At 41.0% G+C, this 20,206-nt stretch overlaps 1 protein-coding gene across 3 annotated transcripts in view; it reads left to right on the top strand.

Annotated features, from left to right (window-relative positions):
• The first annotated feature begins 10,048 nt into the window (after positions 1-10,048).
• SPO11 (SPO11 initiator of meiotic double stranded breaks) overlaps positions 10,049-20,206 on the top strand; it is a 224,753-nt gene continuing 214,595 nt past the window's right edge. For 2 of the 3 annotated variants that reach the window (XM_019284443.2, XM_019284454.2), the window contains exon 1: positions 18,322-18,545. The gene's annotated coding sequence lies outside the window, so the exon portion shown is untranslated. Of the gene's footprint in view, positions 10,118-18,321; positions 18,546-20,206 lie in introns of those variants that run through there. The other variant, XM_019284446.2, reaches the window with a different exon arrangement.

Raw genomic sequence — 20,206 nt, 5'->3', positions numbered from 1 at the left:
GTCTGTCTTAGACCTGAATTGTGCCTCTTGTTTCAATTTTTGGAACTCACATAATGGATTCAGCCCAGGATTGCTTGCATTCAGAGGATTGAATAACTGGAACCCCTTTTCACAGAAGCTGCTGTGTGAAAATTGTTATGATACTTAAAAATGATCTTTTAGTACTTCCTTTCTCGGGGCTACAGGAGAAACAATGTTTTCTCTGTGTCATTAAGTGCAAAGAAAGAGTACTTGCTCAGTTTTCAACATGTGCACTCCTTGGCTTGATGTTGCTTCTTTGGTGCATGTGCAGGTCCACAAGGGTCATTTTTACTCTCTGTAGTGACAGATAGAGACACCTGTGTGAGAATTTGGCCCTAAATATTCATCACAGAATCACAGATATCTGACTTTATCGGGGAAATATTCTGGTGACAACGTCTCTGGTCATAGCAAGGCTGTGGTGAGATGTTTAAAGGGGATTCCTTTCAGGATTTTTTGGATACTTTTTTGTTTGTTTGTTTTATTATATATATATCCACTCAAATATCACTTACTTTTGAAGCATCTGGCATCTAGGAAAGATTGGTGAAGCTATAATGGAGGGTAAAAAGCAGGTTTGGGAAATAATGGGGACTTTCAGTCCCTGAACTGCCCTGGTTCTTTTAGAAGGAGGTGACTTGTACAGCTCTCCCTCATATCAGCTTTGGGAACTGCGGAATGTCTTTATCATCTGCTCAGTGTGAGCATCTCTTTAATGCTAATTAATACCTGTTTGTGATGGGCACCTGCAATCCAGTGGCTGGATTTTGTAACTGCATCTTCGTGTTCTCCATGTGTATTTCTGAGGAGCTGCTCTGGATGGATTTATACCATTAAAGCTTTTTTTTTTATTTTGCACATATTTAGATTCTCTCTGTCCTAAACACAGACGTATTTAGAAGAAATAAAAATGTAAATGAAGAACTGGTTTGTGTTTGCTTAACGAACAGAGCAGGAAGTGGGGATGTGCAAATGCCCAGCAGGCTCAGGGGTTAAACCTCCTCCCTTTAATTTTTACAATGGGTCCTCAACATCCAGTATAAACAAAACTCAGCAAATTATTCCCTGTGCTGTGCTCCATTGTCCAATCACATCCTCCTTTATTCCTTATTATATATATACTGCTTGAAAAGTAATTGAGGCAACTGGGAAAGTGCTGTGTGAGATGCAGAGGAAGCCTTAACCACCAGGAATTAAAATGTTAAGCTGCACAGTACACGAGTCACATAACCAGGAAGTTATTATTTTAATCAATTCTTTAAAGTGTCCCAGACCTGATGGAGACAGTTAATGTAAAAGTTATAGGAGAAGCCTCTCAAAACCATTATTGGGAGTGAAACAAAAATTAATTTGTTGTGTATTTAATCTGTGGTGGAACTTGGTGAGTAGAGTCTTAAATATTGATCATATCATGGTGGTTCCTGCACATGAGACAGGAGATGGGATGAAATGAGATCTCATTGAAGAATCTATTAATGAAATATTGTCTCAGCTGTAAAGAGCTTGGATTTTGAATTCTGTGTTAAGATTTCAGAAGAAAAATCATTATAGAGGAGAACAAAATACTAAAATCTCTCTGCAGCGTTGGAGTTTATATAACTGTGGTGGAGCTTGAGCTGGGTTAGTGGCAGGTGTGGTAAATAATTCCAAAGGGAGAGGAGGGATAGGTGTTGGACTGGGTCACATTCTCAGTACAAATGTTCTGTTCTATTGCAAACACAGATATCTGGTGTCCCTCAGATCCTCCACGGTCACCCCCATGTGTCTGATTTGAGGGCAAGAAGTTGCTAAATATCAAAATTTTGCACACAGGAAATCCATTTGGGAAGGTGTGATTTAGTCCTGCCACATTCCTGCCACATTCCTGCCACTCCAGCAGCTGAGTTTTACATTGGACTGGACCAGGAAGATGTAAAATTCACCCTGGAGCATCTTAGGGAAGGAGAGAACAGCATAATCCAGCAGTGGCAGGTTGGCCCAGCAGAGCAGATGGCCCAGAGTCGTGCTTCCAGTCTCTCCAGTGAGCAAAACCAGGAGCTTCTTGAAGGGAGGGGTTCCTGGGGTGGGGTGGGAAAAATCACAAGAAAAGAAAATAAAAATTTAAAAATCCCTGCTGTGGATTTGGCAGACAACAAAGAAAACCAAACTGGATGAAGGAAAACTTTTGTCAAAAGAATTTTCTGCACAAAACCATGGTTTGAACCAAACTTTGGGATGGTCCAAATGACTTCCCCCCTGCTTCCTTACAAAATAGTGATGGTCTTGATGAAATTTTATTCGAAGAAATTAAGAGTGAGATTTTAAATTTTAGAGCAGCTTTGTTCTTAAAACACTTATATTAAAAAAGAGTAAAACATTCAACATAATACTGAGACACTCCTTCTCAATTGAAAAAAATACTTTGATTGACTAAATTGAAATTCTGCCCTGAAATATTCTATTTCAAGTTCTGTTGCTGCTGATATTTTGTCTTTTTTGTCCTGATCCCAGATTATTACGATTTTGTTTAACTTACATGTTTTACCTTATAAAAGTTATTTATCAACAAGCTCTATTCAGACACTGATTTAGTCCAGCGGAGTTGAGGCACTACACAGCACCAACATGCACCTAAGGTTGTAGTTGAATTTGCCTTTTTATTTTAACTCTTGCTCAGATTTCTCAACACAGCAGCTTCAAAACATGCATTTCTGAAAGCATCTGCAACGGGATTGAAGCCCAAAAGGAATCAGTTTATCTGGGTTTTGGAAGAGGAATCCTGGGGGCTGCAGTGGGTGCTGTGGCAGAGCTGCATTGTAGCTGCACTTTCTGCAGGTGCTGTAACATAGGACTGAAATTTAATACCCAATCTTATCCACCAGCTGTAAGCAGCTGTATTTAGTTGCACTTTCCATGGGATTTCTTCCTTCCCCCTCCTCCAGCTCAGCATTATTGGTCTCTCACTCCCCCAGCCAGTCACCGTAAGCCCAGGCTTACTCGAGCACGTAACGCGCAGCAGAAATGTCAGACTTGTGCCATCACCTGCGATCAGTCACAGCTCCTTCCAAAGGGGCTGCAGCTACACTGAAACTGGGTTGGAGAGCACATGAGATGCAAACACCTTCTGTGCATTTAATAACGGATTCTCTGAGCTTGAAAAGCACCTTCAAATCAAGGGTTTTCAACAAGCTCCTCCTTCCTGTGTCTGTTGATTCCTTTGTGTAAAAGGAACATGGGGTTCTTGTCCATTCAACAGCAAAAAGACACCAAACATCAATACCTCCCCAGGATTTTGAGGCATCTTCTGCTTATTTCTCAAGTTAATGTTTCTGTGATAGGTTGAGGTGTTGTGGTTATCCATGTCAGAGGCCAGACACAACTCTCAAGGCCTTCAGGGAAGGGTGACGGGCATCAAAGTAGGTCTGCAAGGACCTCGTGCAACCCCTGGGCAACTCGTTGTGCATCCATGCTTTAACAGGGAGCTTGCTTTGTTCCAAGATTTACATTTTGTTTTCTGCAGCAGGCTTTGTTTCTGCTTGAAGAATTCTCCTTGTCCGTGGTTAAAAAGTCTCTTCTTGCTTGCTGCTGGCTGTGCAATGCCCAGTGAATGAGTTTTGATAATTTCTGTTGGGATTAATTAATTAATTGCAAATGTCTTCAGGCTAGATTGTGAGTTTGCATGTCAGGATGCTGTACATAATCAACAAAATCACTCAGGGGCTTGACATTATGGAGGTTACATGGAGATTGTGAGAGGAGCACATTCATTCCATATTAGTCAAAACTTTATGTTATTTATAGAACAGTTCCTCTTTTATGAATTCTCAGAGTCAGAAGCAGAGATTTAAGATGAAATGTTAGGATAATAACAGAAGCAGGGAGATAATTCCACTGATTGTTCCTATTTGATGAAGTTGCAAAATTTTTTGATAGGATGAGTTACAATTTTAATGGGAAGTAGGACTGTGGAATAAATAAAGATCCATAATAATATTTCAGGTTAGATGGAACACTGCTCTCCCAAATGAATGAGCACTAATGAAGCATTATATGAACTTCTAGAGACTGGATACACCAGCCAAGTGAAGGGCACAGGATGCATTATAAAGTCAGAGAAAGATCTTTAATTTGGATGTTATCACCACCAACTGACCCATGAGAATAAGCAGTACATGAGGCACAGAAAAAGCATTTCTTAAATGTATAAACCTGAATGTTTTGGCTTCTGTCCTGATCCTAGATTATTGGGTTGTGCTTTTCTTATGTTTTTAATTTAACTGACATCCACTGCCTTATAAAAAACCTATTCAGAAGCTGCACTGAGTCCAGCAAAGCTGAGGCAAACCCAGCTACACAAAGACTTTATGGTTTATAATGAAACAGGAGGCAGATTTTCTTAGTGTCTTATATCTGTATTTTGAAATCATCAGTTTAAATCCCCTCGGTAATGAAAACACTGGTGCTTCTGCTGGATTCACCACTTTCCATGCACCTGGTAAAGGACTCTGATCTTGTTGGTTTGAGGAAGCACTTATGGTTTTGGTCTGTAGTACATGGAGGTTTTTTAAGGTTTTGCCTGTTAATGAGCACGACTCATTGGTGTTAATTCTGCAACAGTTCTGGACCCAGTATGTTCCCAGTCAGTCACCAGTTTTCCCCTGAAGGGTCTGGGAATACCCACCAGGCTGGCTGCCTTTCCCTGATTTATTTTAAGTGTTCATCAAAGTAGATTCCGAACTTCCACTTTGAACGCTCAACGATGCAGCCTAAGACTTTGCAGACTTTGTGTTATTTACTTTTCTGGCTGGATATTTTGGTTGCATAACCAGGTGCACATGGAAATCTGGCATGCAGCAGAATGCTCTAAGCATGCATGAAAATGCAGCATCTGTTTGGTGAGGCTGGGCAGAGTTTAAATATTGCCTTTGCTGTCAACATTTAGGGTTTTTAAGGATGTTGCTGTAATAACAGCAAAAGCAAAACTCTGCCTGGTTGAGTTGAAAACTGTGCTCCAAGAGAAGAGTTTTGTCTTGGCCTTTGATAACCAGATTTTGTTAAAAAGGGATGTAAAATAGTAATGTGAAAGTGGGGTTTATTCAGCCTGTGGATGTTCTTTCCTTCCATGCATTTGACTATAGACTTTCCTAAGAATTATGTATTGGTGGGAAAAATGCAACTGTGTGTGGTGTTCACGAGAATTGGCCAGCTGTGCTTGCATTTATTTGATTTATATGTACAATTATCTCTTAAGCATGTGGAAATTAGATGTGTACTACAAGTGTGTTGGAGCGCATATTTCACTAAATCAAAAGAAATTTATGTAAATAGATGCCATAGTAAAATTTGCTGTTAAAATCCAGGGTAGAGACAATATTCCTGGATATTCTCCAGAGATATTAGGGCTCCAGAATGCAGCAGCACAGCTTGATCTCCCTTCTAGCTCTCTAGAACTTGTTTTTCAACAATCAGGGCCTGGACATGCAGAAATGGAAGGAAAGAGCTTGTGATGTAAAAGGGCTGGAGTAGCATAAGGGATTTCCAGGAAAGGGAGGATGCTTCCAACCCAAACAATGCAAAAAGTGGCCGTAAATCTGCCCCCAGAAGGCTTGGGTTATACATTGTCTGTGGGATAGACATCCCTGGAGCATCCTTTGAAATCAGTGTCATCCTGATAAACACTGATTCCCAATGGATTTTTGGGATTGTTCTCTACTTCTTTACTGACTTAGAATTTTGGGAGTATAATCTTTTATTCTTCCTGATCTGTCACATTTTCAGTTGGCCCACAGTACCGTGGAAGAGTTGAAAGGTAACCTGCCTCTTCTTGGTCCAGACCTGGATCACACTCATGGTTGGACCCTCAGTCTTTAATCAATTCCTCTTTGCAAAATCCCATCTTTCACAGTTTTCCACAGGGTGGATTGGTTTTTTGTTGTTTGTTTTGTTTTGCTGTTTTGTTTGTTTTTTGGGGTTTTTTTGTTGGAATTCATCTGGTACAAAGGTTTAAACTACAGAAGTAATTTAAAATATTGTGGCATTTCCTTTCTTAATTAATCCCAACTGTTTTCCTTGGTGGTACAGAAAGTATCAGTATTTGATGAGGACGTTATGCCTTCATCACTGGGGCAGTGGATTCTTCCTGCCGAGTCTGTAAACAGCAGACAAGCCAGAGTTCAGCCTTCATGTTCTGGTTTTCATTAAGCCCAGACTAGAGGAGCACCCAGCTGTGTCTTCCTGTAAGGTCTGTCAGTCTTCCAAAGCTTGTTAACATGCTAATATAAAAGGAAATAGGGCTGACTTCAAGGAATTTACAACTAGTCTTAAACTTCAAAGAGTAGAACTACATCTCTTCAATTCAACAACAACAGCAACAAAAATCCTATAATAAAAGTTCTGTTAGCCACGAGAACAGATCTGCGTGCGTTGAACGCTTCGGCCATCGTACAGGATGCCACATTTTTTGTTGCAAGTTGCAACACAAAGCCTCCTGCAGTTGTGAAACTTTGTTCATAGCTGGTAGGTTCAATCAGAGACAAGATAAATTGCTGTCCAGCCCACAGTTAGGATATCAGGAATGAAGTTGTCAATCTCTCCTTCCCTGAGCCTGTTTTCCATGTAAATGTTTGCAGTGGGATGGTGGATCGGGTTTGAACAGTAGGCAGCATTCCCAGGTGGCAGGAATTGGAAGAACTCCTATGACTTCAAGGGGAATTTCTCCCATCCTGAACATCTGAGCAGTTGGCCCAGGCTGAGGAAACATCTGCACTGCTGTCTGGAGGTGTTCAAACAAGGTGGGACACATTCCATGGATTTTCATGGAAAAAGAGAGCACGGTTGTGTGGAAGCCGGGGGGAGGCACCTCTGCAAACTGGAGAGTGACTCTCTGCTCTCACTCAGGGCTGGCAAGTGGATGTGCAGGAGGGGTTACAGAAGTGGGCAAACAGTGATGCTTCCCCAGTCTCCAATGATTTGAGAATCAGGGACTTCCTGAATCAGGGTCAATATCATTTATATTGAGAAACAGCCCATGATTTCCCCCCCTCATTTCTTACTACAGCTCTTCTTTAGTTAAATGGATGACATGAAAGATCCACTGCAAATGCCTCTTTCCCCCCTTGGAGGGCTCTCTGCTCCTGGCGGAGCCTATAGGAGTTTTCAGGTCTTGCAGGAATGTGGTGGGATAAGCTCCTGCATCCCTGAAGTTCTCAGATGGGAACATTTCATCAGTGGTGAGAGTAAATTGCTGTTTTTATCACCTGTGGATCAGATCTCTGATAAAGGGAAAAACACCTCAGACATTCAATAACATACCATTACTTTGAAGTTTGAAAAAGATTTCCATTAAAATTCTCCTGGAGAAAGCTGAAGGATTTGGATGTATAGGAATAAGGGTTGTTGCACAGGTGAGATAATTATATGTTGAATGGCTTTGGCAGGGACCCTGAGCAATAAATGTGTCAGATGACACATCCTGGAGTCATTTGAGGAGATTTCTTCATGGGGTTATTTTTTTTATCAAGATTGAAATCTTTGTGTCAAGTAACTATAAGAATTTCTGTGTATTCACTTGACCTCAAAATTGGTTGCTTTGGTCACCCAGAAATATTAAAAGCAACTCAAAGTCGGCATTGAAAAAAAAAAAGGAAAGTAGCATATTAAACTCAGCTGTTATTCACACTGTTCCTTCTCTGACAGCTTGTTAAAAATGTTGGGAGAATAGGTGCTGCTGTTATACTTTCGTTATTTGGTGCTAATTAGAACAAACTTAAGCAGAATCAAGAACGATTTCTAAAGGGAGCTGATGGTTTAATGGGAATTAATTGAAAATCCAGCCCCAGTGGTGCAGGAGGCCACAGGGAGCAATGGCACCCGTTTAGATTCACTTACCAATGAGTTTTGTACTCCTTGCAAAGGGAGTTGTGACTACATCCACACTGGGAAAGCACAGGGAGGAAGAAGATTGTAGGCCTGGATGGCTGGGCTGGAACAGAACCAAGCACTGCTGTGTCCAAGTTCCATTTTCCAGCTTCCTTTTACCTTGGAAAATGCAGAGATGTGGATGGCAACAGGCTGTTTATCAGCCCTGCTGCTGTCTCCAGAAATAGGGTTTGCAAAGCGACAGCAACTTTCCAGGCATCCCATAAACTAAATTTTCCAGTTTTTTCCTTGTGTATTTATACCACTCATGGCTGCAGTTTCCATCCTCAGTTCAGCTGGGAGTTCTCCCATGTGTAGGAATTTCTGTTCTTTCTACTGGCTCGTGTTGGTCTTATCAAGGGTCATTGGAAAATAAAACTCCTCAAAACACAAATAAAAGAGTTCTTATGTAAAGAAACAAACTGCCCTATAAAGCCTTTGTTTCTTTGACAGCAAAGCTGTGTGTTTAGGCAGTGATGTGCCATTTTTTTCAATGCTCTTGAAAATCCCATTTTAAGAGGAAAAAAATGATAGGAAAGGTGGCATCAGTCTTGTTAAACTCCTGGGGATGGAGCTAAACATGATATGGTGTGTATCTATTGCCTTCTGCCAAAAGCACCTCAATTTTGTCAGAGAAAAATGGTAGGAGACACTGTGCCATAAGCTGATAAGGTCATATTAAATCAGCTGTCCGTTGAGTCTCACATATTTTATATATAGACATCCCCTGAGGGGGTTGTGTTCAGACCCTGGGACAGCCAGCACATAGGTGATGGCTGACAAGCACAGCAAATCAGCTAGAAGGAAACCACACTTTTTTTTCTTTTTTTTTTGAGGGGGAGAGGGGAAGTGTGCAAATTAAACAAAAAACTCAAGATGACATCATTTGGAATGATGATTATGTGACATTATGAGCGTTTGTAGCAACAACAGAGAACTTTGCAGTGAAGCCTTTGAGGTGAGGGATCTGTAGCCCAGCTGAGATGCTGGAACATGACAGGAGTTTGGGAACAGCCCCCTGCCCTGCAGGAGTGGTAATGAGCAACAGCCGGAAAATTGGGAATTAATGTTGAAAAGGAAATCAGGTTCCGCAGTAAAGTTATTAAAATTATCATAGAATTTGCTTTGGAAAAAAAATTGTTGCTTAATATAGCCTTAAGAATCTGGCACATTCTCGATGATGTTAATCCATCTGCTGACATTTCATCTTCCTCTTATTGGTTTTGTTTCCAGTTTTTTGATACCTCCAGCATTTTAGATGTTATGTTATTGAAGTCGTGGGTCTTGTAGAAAACAAATTACTCCATAGACTTAATTGCACCCATCTCACTCTTTATCTTGTTGAGGTGAACTTCTTATCTGCATTTCATTGTGGAAAAAAAAAATCTGTGATAGGAAATAAACATACAAAAAGGGAGCGGGAGTTGATCACCTCTTGCTGTTTTCCCAAGAGCAAAATTAACAAGATAAGCTGTTATTACCTGTCAGGTATTATGTGAAGCCCAAATATTCTGGGCCCTGGGTAGACCTGAGGAAACCTTGCACTTCTGTGGCAAACCATAAAAGAAAGAATTCTTATTTGTATTATTTAGAGAGTAAAGTTTGAGATCTTTTTCTCTCTGGGAAACTTCCTTGGCAGAGAAAATTGGTATTAGAAGGAGCTTGGTGCATTTATAATGCTGAAATGTGGAGCTAGAGAAGGAATACATTTGAATTGTTCATCGAAAATTCCCGTTTCACTGTTGTGATTTCCAATTTTGACTGAAAGCATCTTGGTTTTCCAGACTGATCCCTTTTCCCTTTCTGTCACTTCTGTGCTAGAATTCATACAGAGTTTCCAGGTTTATTTTACTGGCGCAATACTTTCAGTATTGTGGTTTTGTGTTTTTTTGATGCTTTTGGGTTGGGTTTTTTGTAGCTGCTGCATTGTTTCAGACAGAATAATTCAAGGAGCCAGCAGATGCATGGAACGTGTTGTACACATTTCTCAAGGTGTTCCAGATCCCTCTTTAAACAAGCATGTACTTGTGTGCAGTCATGCTCATGGAGCTTTGTGGTTGGTGTCTATAAGTTATTCCACTTGATTGTGAATATATGGATTCACTGCTGGAATTAGCGGAGTGTGTGGATCGGGGAAGCGAAGGCAGGAGGGGAATCTGCGGGGAAAACCCAATTGAGTGGCTTACCCGAGACTTCTGAAGTAAGTTCCTTAATTTCTTTGTGTTTTCTCTTTTGCTGCAAGGTTTTTCTTTGTTTGTACGTGTTTAATTAGTATCTCAAAAGCATATGCAAACGAGCTGTCTGGCTAAAGATTTTGGAGCGCACGGGAGTGGATGAAAGCGGTTGAGGAATACAAAGGAGCACCTACAGGGAAAACGTGCTTCTACCTCCTGTCCCTTGGTTGCCAACAAGCCAAACTCAAACCTGGCTCTGCTGAAGCCAAATCTAAAACTTCACTCTTTGTGGCCAGGCTTTCACCTCAGGTTAAAATAGATATTTGACAGAGGTCCAGCTTTTTAGTTGGTTGTAGAGTGTCCCACAAAGACTGCTGAGCAGCTTGGTGGGATGTGCCCATAGCCTAAATTCTACTGTGGGATGATTCCCAGCACTAGGATGGCCAGGAGGCACTGCTAAATCTGGCCCTTAGGAAAACTGACACTCTGCATGTTCCACGTAGGTTCTCCCACTCCCTTACTGTCAGAAAATGCTGAATTAGAAAGCTGTTAAAGATCCAGCTTTGTTAGGGAAACATACTCAGATAACGGGGAATTCAGGGATTTATTCACCGGATAATAGTGGATGAATGGTGTCTGTTTTCTGTGCATGAATTGTAATTGACTTTATTATGAAGTTCTCAATGTATTCGTTATTTGAGCTGATTTCCTGATTCATTCTTTGTCCGTGGATTTGGCTGCCAGCACCTCATTGTGGGTTTCCAACATTTCAAATTTCAGCTCTTTGTAAGTCACATGGTGTTCTTCTTCTTCCTGGTTGGAAAAGGGGTTGATGCAAATACTAAAAATGAACGTGAATTTAAAATTCACTTTTCAAAACACCTTTAAAGTACATTATTTTTCGGCAAAAAATGTTGTCACAGTGCAACAGTCTCAAAACCTGTTCCTTTTCCTTGTCCTGATCAAGCAACATACCAAAGTCTTGAGTGACATGCAGGTTTTTGCTCTGGTATTTGCACAGATTGATGTGTAGGAGCTCACTTGAAGAATCAAGCTGGAAAACAACTTGAATGCAGTGAGACAGAATATTCACAGGCTTATTTGCAGCTTTCTCTCACTTCTAATAATAAGTGTAAGTGTGGATCACTTGAGCTGTCCCACTCTGTTTCCAGGTCTCTGCAAGTTCTTCGGTGATTTATTTCTCTCTCTCTAGGGCTGCAAGGCTAAATTCACCTTGCACAAGTACAGAGTTGATATCACATAATCAAGCTGTGACTCAAGACCAAATGCAACCCACACTCCACTTATGTGACCGTCTGGAATTCTGCCTCGTGCCAAGCAGCACGGTTCTGTGGGCTGGTGGTGTGATAGGTGGTCCCAGGACATTCTCTTTTCCTCAGGTTTCTCTTCTCTTTGCTGTAGACTTATGCACAGCTAGAATTTTTAGGCAGAGAATATAATATAATGCAAAAGTGGAATGGAAGTTGTTCTCTTTGGTGTTTGTACCAGCATCCTGAGACATGAGTTCATCCTAATTTTCCCACTCCTCCTTCATGGGCTGATCAGCTGCTAAGTCCATGTGTTCATGGCTGTAGAGGAAGACCTTAGGATCTGAAACACTTCAGGATAAATTGCTATATTCCCTCAGTCCTTCATTCCTCCTTTTCTGGGTCAGCAATAATGTGGAAGTGGTGTTTGGTGAAGTAGGATGCATAAAGCTTTTCTAGCTCCTGATTTTGTCATAGAAATTGAAATGCAATGGACCCTTAATAGAATTAAAGAGTTGGTAATGTTTTTCTGCTGCATATATGTAACTGGCAGTTGAATTGGATGGAGAGTTGATTTTCAGAGCCATAAAACCAGTAGTTTGAGCATTTCCAACTCCAATCAGTAACAGTGGCGAGTTGCCTGAGGAAGCAAGTTCATCCATCTGTGTCTCACCTTCCTGTTGGGGTTGTGGTACTTTGGGAAACTCTGAGGCAGAGAAGAACAGGTTGAGGCTCTGAAGATGATTGTGATAGTCAGTGATGCTGTGGAGCACCGTGTTAATGCTCTGGGCATTACCCATCCACGTTAATGCTGGGTTCTCCTGTCCCATTAGTGATTAGTGGAATGTCAGCATATCCTGGGAGGCAGGTATTAACCCCATGTGCAGATAGAGTGATGACTAAATATAGAGAAGTTTTGTGTGTGCACTTCACGAGGAGTCAGCCACTGACCGTTTCCATTAACAGGCAAAATTTTTCCATCAAGAGTAAACCAAGCAAGTTTTGATTAGCAAAATCATCAGAGGATGAAAATAATAAAGTAATTTAGAATATATGTTCATGATGGTTTCTTTGACATGTCAGAGCAATCATTGCTGTTTTTTTTTCTTGGTATTCAAAATGTTGGAGAAGAAAGGAAGAAGTAAGGAGACAAAGCCTGTTAGGTTTCACACCCTAAGTGTAGATATTATTATCAATCCCAATTTTAAGAGGTACTTCTCAGTCCTTGTTTCTGAAGGAGGCAGGATTAGAGCCTATCTCCAGTAATCTCTGACCTTGAAACACCCTAATAATATGATTTTTTTATTCCGTATACAGATGCACAGTGTGAGAGTTCAGGGAGATTTAAAATTCCCTCCTGCACAAGCTCTCTCTCTTATGATGAGTCTCAGTTTCAGAGTAGTCCCAGGTGCAGGATCCTCTCTCCTAAGAAGATTTTCTTCTCTTCCTATTGTAACTGGTCTTACTTGTCTTAGCCTAAATATTCAACTGAACTCTTTCTATAAACGAAGGAAAGAATTCCATGACAAAGCTCTCTCAGCACCTTTTTTTTTAATAACAATATGGTTAATTATCTTTAAAATCTGCTGAACAATTAAAGACATTCCCATAAACAGCCCAGGCACTCCTCCAGCCCCCATGCACTAACAGCATCGTGCAGCACCTTATGTGAGCACCACAGCTCCCAGAAATGTGCAGTTTGGCCCAACAGACCAGTTGCTAAAAGTCCTACATCCCTCTTCTTGCTGAAAATGGCTTTCTGAGCAATTTCAGAGTAGATCACTTGCTCAAACAGCTTGTGAAGTGGCTCTCAGAGAGGAGAAAATCTTTACATTAGCCAGATAATGCAAGGACTAATTGAACCAGCCCTGTCCACTTTGCAGATCGAGAAAGTGAGGCAGAAAAGGATTTTTTCTTCAAGCTCCAGCAGTGAGCTGGTGGCACAGGAGGGAGGGAAGGCCAGTGCAGGGGCTGGGAGCCGTGTGCTCCAGCCTCCAGTCTCTCCTGGGTGCTCCAACTGCAACATTTCACTTCAGCCAGGAAGCGTTGGTCCTACAATGCCACATTTTATAATATATATAGAAAGTGTGTATATTTATATATATAACTTAAAAGGTAGGTGGATTTTTTTCCATGTTAAATTTAGAGGCAATTTACATAACTAATTTGTAAGCCAAAGTGTAAATGATGCTCAGCTGAAGTGACCATTTTGACAAGCAAGTGCAAACATTGTCAGAACATTGGCAGATCTGCTTTGGACAAGACTGAGCTTGACAGCTTTTTCTGTGTTCATCTGGATTTTCTGGGGGGCAGCAAGGGGGGGAGTGTGTTTTGTTTTCTTTTAAGAGCTACTTAAGATTATGGCATTATAATGGCCTGGTTTTTTAAATTTTCCATTGAGCGTTTCCATTATTTCCATTTAATATCATTTATGATATTAAAACAGCTGGCATGGAAACCAGAAAGCTGTGGGGTTTTTTCCTGTGCTTTTTGTGCCCAATACTGTTTAAACAAAACTATCAGGAAATGTGGAATGCTCTCAACCATCTGACATAATAATTCAGCTCTGGTTAAAGATGATGACTTAAAGAAAGCTTGCAAGACCCTTTACACCGGTGTTAGAGAGGGATTACAGGGGTTGGGAGTGGGGAGAGCAACATTTTAAAATCCTAGAAATATGCAAGGTAATTTGGGGGGGTTTTTTTTGTGAATCTTAGAATACTAAAATTGAGGATTTGAATGGCTTTATATTTTGGAAATTTTAAAAGCCTACAGCTTGACAATAAAGCTCATGGAAACTCATGGGGTCGTTAATTTTTAATTCTTTTTCTTAGGCAATAGCTCTGTTTCTTTATTTGCCTCCCTCTCACATGTCACTCAGTTTGGACAAAGTCTCTTCCTGTCTTTAGCTCTCATCCAGCCCAGCTCTCCCAGGACATGGTGGGAATCTCTCCTGCAGCTTTGAAGTGAAATTTGGGCTTTCAAAATGTGGGTCCCAGCACATGTCAGCTTACACTGACATACAAGAAACACCAGAAGAAAACTCTTTTCTGTATGAAAAGAAAATAAATATAGTTTTTAAATAGAATACAAGTTAGTTTGGGACACTTAGTGGCAAGTAGCAAGTTGGGGTTATCCAGGGTTAGAACAACATGATTTTCCCATTCTTGCCTTGCCCAACTAGTGTGATGTCTCTAGGTCTAGTGGCTTTTTAACTCCAAAATATACAAAAGGACAGATTATAATTTTGCCTGTGGACCATTATTTATCACTGCTCTTCTTAATGATCTGCATCTGATTTAATAAAAAGAATATTTAAGAAACCATAAAGAAAGCTAACTCAATTCTCTTTTAATGCAGTGTGTAATTAAATCTTTATTGAGATTTGAGAGCTGTGCAACCACAAAAGAAAAGAAAAAAAAAAAAAAACCAACAAAACAAAAAATGAGGAGTGATCATGTCTTTATATCCAGACACATATTGGGAAAAATCTGTGCAAGAAAATGTTCTGTGTAAGGTCAGGTAAAAGACTGTGACTATTCCACAAGTCTGTCCTGCAAATATTAGGAGTGCACGTGGCAGGATTATGGAAGTGAACAGTTCCTTTATGGACAGGAGGATTTCTCTGCCATGCACCTAAACACACATGCCTGCAAAATGAGTGCCTGGATATTCCTGGGCTCCTTTAGCCAGCGGGAGAACTAGCAGAGAAAATTACCAGCCCTGAATTCTGGGTAGGTATTTGCAGTGGACACAGCCTGCTCCCAGTTGGATGAGCTTTCCAACTTATCCCTTAGTGTGGTGCACTTTGGGGATGGCCAAGCTGCGGTTCAGGAGTTCACAAGTGGTTCAGGCTGTGGCTGAGCATGTGAGCAGCCTCATCCCACGGGCTCCAGCAGGAGCTGTGGGAGCCCCAGCTCCGTCTCCCTGCAACTCTCCACCAGAATTCCCACCCTGTGGAAATCCCAGCAAGTGCTTCCTGCTCAGAAAGCCCAGATTTCACATTTTACCCCTGTGTTTTGCTGGAATGCACACATGAACATCTCCTACCAATTAACCCATGCTTAAAACGTGTAAAATCTCACCACTGGCTCTGCTGATTTCCACCCAACAATGGGGGTTACTAATCCTCTTCACACTGAATAAGGTGCCCAGAACTGAAAAATCATTAGTTTTGCCACAGAGGTGTTATAGATGATAAATGTTTTGGATAATGGACCTGTGTTTCACGACATAGAGACAAACTTGTGTTTTCAGTAATAATTTTTTACAGTTATGGAGCTTGTAGAATAGAGATCTTCCCTTTTACTGCCCTAAGAGTTCGCTGAGAAATGGGAGAAATCCCCCTCTCCAGAATACAAGTTATCTTGTATTTTTGCTAACATATATAATTACTGATGTGGGTGTTCCCACATCTTAGAATGGAAAAAGTGCTTGCCAAGATTGAAAAACCATAGTAAGCAATATAAATGATTTCTCTCACACACCAGCATTTCTTGCTGAGACAAGTGAACTGGAACTGTGTTTAAAACCATATAATTATACTCCTATATATCATTTATTAAATCAGATTTCCCCCACCCTCTTTTCTTTTAAGTCACTTCTGAAAAAGCTTGTATTCCAAGAGGTCTGAGAGCTGGGGTCGTCCCCTGGAAGAGCACTTTCTTGAAAATGAAACCAAACAAAGATGTAAGCAGCACATGTGGACCCATGTGATGTCTTGTCCCTGTGCCACCATTGCTCTTTGCTTTGATCTTTGTCATAGCTTTGGTGTCACTGAAATCTCCTTGGCCCAGAGATGAGGTGTTGCCTGTCTGGCGACTACCCCAGCCATCCATGGAGCTTTTTGGTCATCCAGCCTGGTTTCCTTCATGGCACAGGCCATGTGACTCCACCTCTCCATTCCTCACTCATGCCCAGAACTGCCTGTTCAGGTAATCCAGGGACTGTGCAAAGACGCTTGTGGATTTCCTTATTTCACGCTCATTTCTATGCTGTTTAAAATACAAAGAAGCTGACCCAGTGTTTTCACACCCCTGCAATAGAAGGACTGTTAAATGATTTTTCCAGAGCACACAGATTGTATATGCAAAGGTCCAGTACGCAAATCCTGACTTGTTTATGCCTCAGGTTGTGCATACAAAAAGCTGTTTAACTTGGAGCCAATATATCTCTCTTTCCAGCACCCACACCTCCCTCAACCCACCTCCTCTGAGAGAGCCTGGGGAAAAGACTTTATAGCACACTCCAAAAGGCTGGGGAGCAAGGCTGTGTTGGACAAAGGGACCATCTGAACAGGAATTGGTGCCTTTGCAGTTCTAATCCAAGTAGAGGTTCCAGCTGCTGGCTTATGAGCAGGGTCCTACCTTGGGAAGCTTTGCTTGGTGTGAGGGGATATTGGAACTGTTGCTGTTGAGTTTGTGGGGTAGGTGGTGCTACTTAAGTCCTTAGAACTTTCCTCAGTTCATCCTGCAAATTGCTAATTAAGGTGTGGTGGCACCTTCTGGGACTTCCACTCTGTAGCTTGAGAGTTTAAGGACTTCTCAGAACTGTTGTAGTATTCTGAGGCCCTTGCACTGCAGATCACAGAGTCTGGACAGGGGTTTTTCAGGTTTAAATGTTAATTCCCATGAGCAAGAGGCGCAGTTTAGTTTTGTCAGACTCGTTTTTCCCTTTGGTCATTCTGTTAGTAACTGTCACAGAGAAAGGAAAGTTGGATATTAAGGGTTTCATATATCAAGGGAAGAAATTCTTTTACCACTCACTGATATGTGCATGTGATGAAGATGCATTGGATTGCAGTCTACATTTCCCATCAATCTTTTCTTTTTCTATTGTTTCTCCTCTTCAATCTATCCTTCCCTCCTATCCTACGGTGGTTGTGTTTTGTTTGGGGTTTTTTTGCCATTCTTTGCTTTTACTCCTTTTCTGTTCAATCCTTTTGAAGTCTTGTCAAGCAATGCTCCAGTTCTGCTTGAACTCTTTGGTCTTCCAGGATGAGGACAGAGCTCCAGCAGTTGCCACGTGGTGCTGCTGTCTCCAAGATTCCTAAGTTCCAGCTCATGTATTTAAGGAGATGTATTTTTTTTCTTGGGGCTTAATTAATTTATTTAAGGGTTCTCCTTTTCCCTTTTTTTTTGTACTAGCCAATTTACCGTGTGTTTTTACAAAATATAATATGAAATAGAACAAAACACCATTATTTGAAGGAAGATGCTCAGAAGTATCAGAGTTATTTATGCTGATTGTTTTTTAGTGGCTACTTGAAAGCTGTGGTACTCAGGACTATCCTTGTTAAGGAAATACTAATTCTCATTAATCAAAGGTACAAAGGTATATTACAAAACATAAAGAAAACAAGCCCAGCCATAAGAAAAACAAACATGCACTGGGTGTTCTGATCATGACCTACCATGAGCAGGAATCTGCTGAACTTACAGCAATGTTTGTCATAGGAAAACTTATAACATATTGTCCTTTTAATGCATTTTATGCCTTTTATTATCTTGCAAATCTAATTAGGAAGCCAGTTAGCACCCAGTCTGCAGTGACAGAAGCAGCACCACCTATTCTTGTGGCAGCTTTGGTTTGGCTTTATGGGTGGTCTTTGTTCCTAAAGGCTTATATGAATACCACATATTAGCTGAGCTGGTTCCCCCTTGATGTCTGTGTTGTATTGTACACATGTTGTCACTGTTTGACACTTAAACAATCCAGATTCTTACCCAGCCCATATTTAGTGCCATAATAAACTTCTGAGCATATGTTTTTGAGAGCAACAGTAACATCCATCACCACAACATGACAGATAAATAAGCACTACTGGAGAGTGTCCGCGTCTTCAGAGGGCAGAGCTGGACTGCAAGGTGTGTGCCAAGGGGATGTGGTCATCTGCCTTGTCCTCACTGAGCTTTTTTTTCTTCTCCTTGTTTCAGTAAATCGAAACAGTTACTGAAGAGACCTAAAAAATCCAGGCTGTACATGTGAAAAGCACGTTGTTACAAAGCTCTTCTAGGGAAACATTTCCTGTTTGGGGCTTTGGCTTGACACACAGTCGATGTGAGGCATAAAGCATTCCTCTTCCCTCTTCGTCTCACTCCCTCTGTCTTCCAGCGAGGAGCTCCGTGGAGGCCTGGTCTGGAGCCCTGGCAGATGTGATGGGGATGTTCGAGCCCTTCCTGCTCCCGTGAGTCTCCTCTGCTTTGTGCAAAATTCCTGTACTTGAGTGGTTTTGTTTCAACAGAGGTGGAGGAGTTTTTGTGGGTTTTGTTTGGTTAGTTTTTGTTGTTGCTGTTGTTTGGGATTTTTTTAGGTGGATTTTGTAGAAAAGAAGAGGGAATCACACACAAGGAGCTTCAGGATTTGTGTTGTGCCTTGTGCTCTCTGAGGCTGACAAAGACTGATGGCAGCACAACAGGTTGAAAGTGTGGTCATGTCTTGTCTTAGCTGGGCAAACACATTCAAGGAGAGCTTTGTCTGAACAAGGACAGAGAAGTTGAGCCTTGTACAAGGAAATAATTTATGTAAGTTTTAATGAATATTTAATGTGGAATGTTAATTATAAAAAAGAGGGTATATATTTTGATGTCGTGCCTTTAAGTGTCAGATCATGCCGTGTCTCCCTGGCCTGAGGAGGATGATCAGCTTGCTCATTACAGATGTATATCAATCCAGTGAGAGTACCCTCCCATCACACCAGTATCTCTCTAAAGAAACAGGTGTTGCAGATGAAAAAGAGAAAATATCTTTAAAACTGGAATATAGAAGAGCCATGTGCCTTTATTGCTTTCATTGAGTTTTCTATTGATCAATAGTGCTAAACACAAGAAAAGATCGTTATAAATAGAATATAAACCAGAAGTTTCTTGGTGCCAGTTGTTTGTAATATAAACATAATTATTAAGATTATTTTGTGATATGCAAATATAAAAAGTTCTTTGGGCTGAAGTAGTATTTTTCTGAAGATAAGTGGCATTTCTGAGGTAGCCTTTTTGTTCTGTACCTGTACATCATTCCACCCTCTGAGACGGCTGTGAACTGTTCACACCTCCCATGAGGGGCCAATGGGGGGGTTCTGCAGGCAAGGGGCAGCACAGGCAGCTGAGGGTTCTACCACAGTGAAAATGAAAACAATTAGTATTTTTTTTTACTCAGCATGTTCCAGTGCTCAGCAACAACTCGTGCTATGAACTGAAACAGAAACAAAGGTGAAGTTACCAGATGCTGTGACAATACTAAAAGGGCTATTTTAAGACTGAATCTTAGAGTCTCATTACAAAATCCAAGTGTGCATCAGCAGTGGGTCCTACTTGTAAAGGGACATTATATCTGACCTTGGTTTGAAATTTACCCCTGTTCTCATTAGGAAAATGATGCCCAGTACCATTGACCCTTCTGTCTCCCCCAAAGCACAAAGATTTGAAGCTTCATCTAGGCTTGACTCTGCCCCAATTTCATGCTCTGCATGTGTGTACAGTGAGTGAAAAGAGCAGGGAACATGCCTGGGAATAAACCACATTAGCTTTCAGAGAGAGATTTTAAAGTTTTAATATTATGCTTGTCTAGTTTGATCTAGTATCTGGTCACTGAATTGTATCATTGCAGGAAACATAAGAACAGCAGCATGACCATGAGGTATATTGTGTTACAGAATGAGGTTACACAGCACCAAAGCACCACCATATTTCAGTAACAAATGCAGCTTCTGGGGAGTTTTGTTATCATTGCATAAGCTTCACTGCTCCCTAGAAGATGACACTGATTCAGACAGAAAACACTAATTCAGTTCTTGCCAGCAGAGCCAATTGTCTCTCTGATTACATTAGACTGACAACTGGTTTTCAATGT

The sequence above is a fragment of the Corvus cornix genome, chromosome 20 (assembly GCF_000738735.6).
Source record: "Corvus cornix cornix isolate S_Up_H32 chromosome 20, ASM73873v5, whole genome shotgun sequence".
NCBI lineage: Eukaryota > Metazoa > Chordata > Aves > Passeriformes > Corvidae > Corvus > Corvus cornix.
Note: the sequence above shows the minus strand (reverse complement) of the source record. Positions and strands in the feature narration are given on the sequence as shown.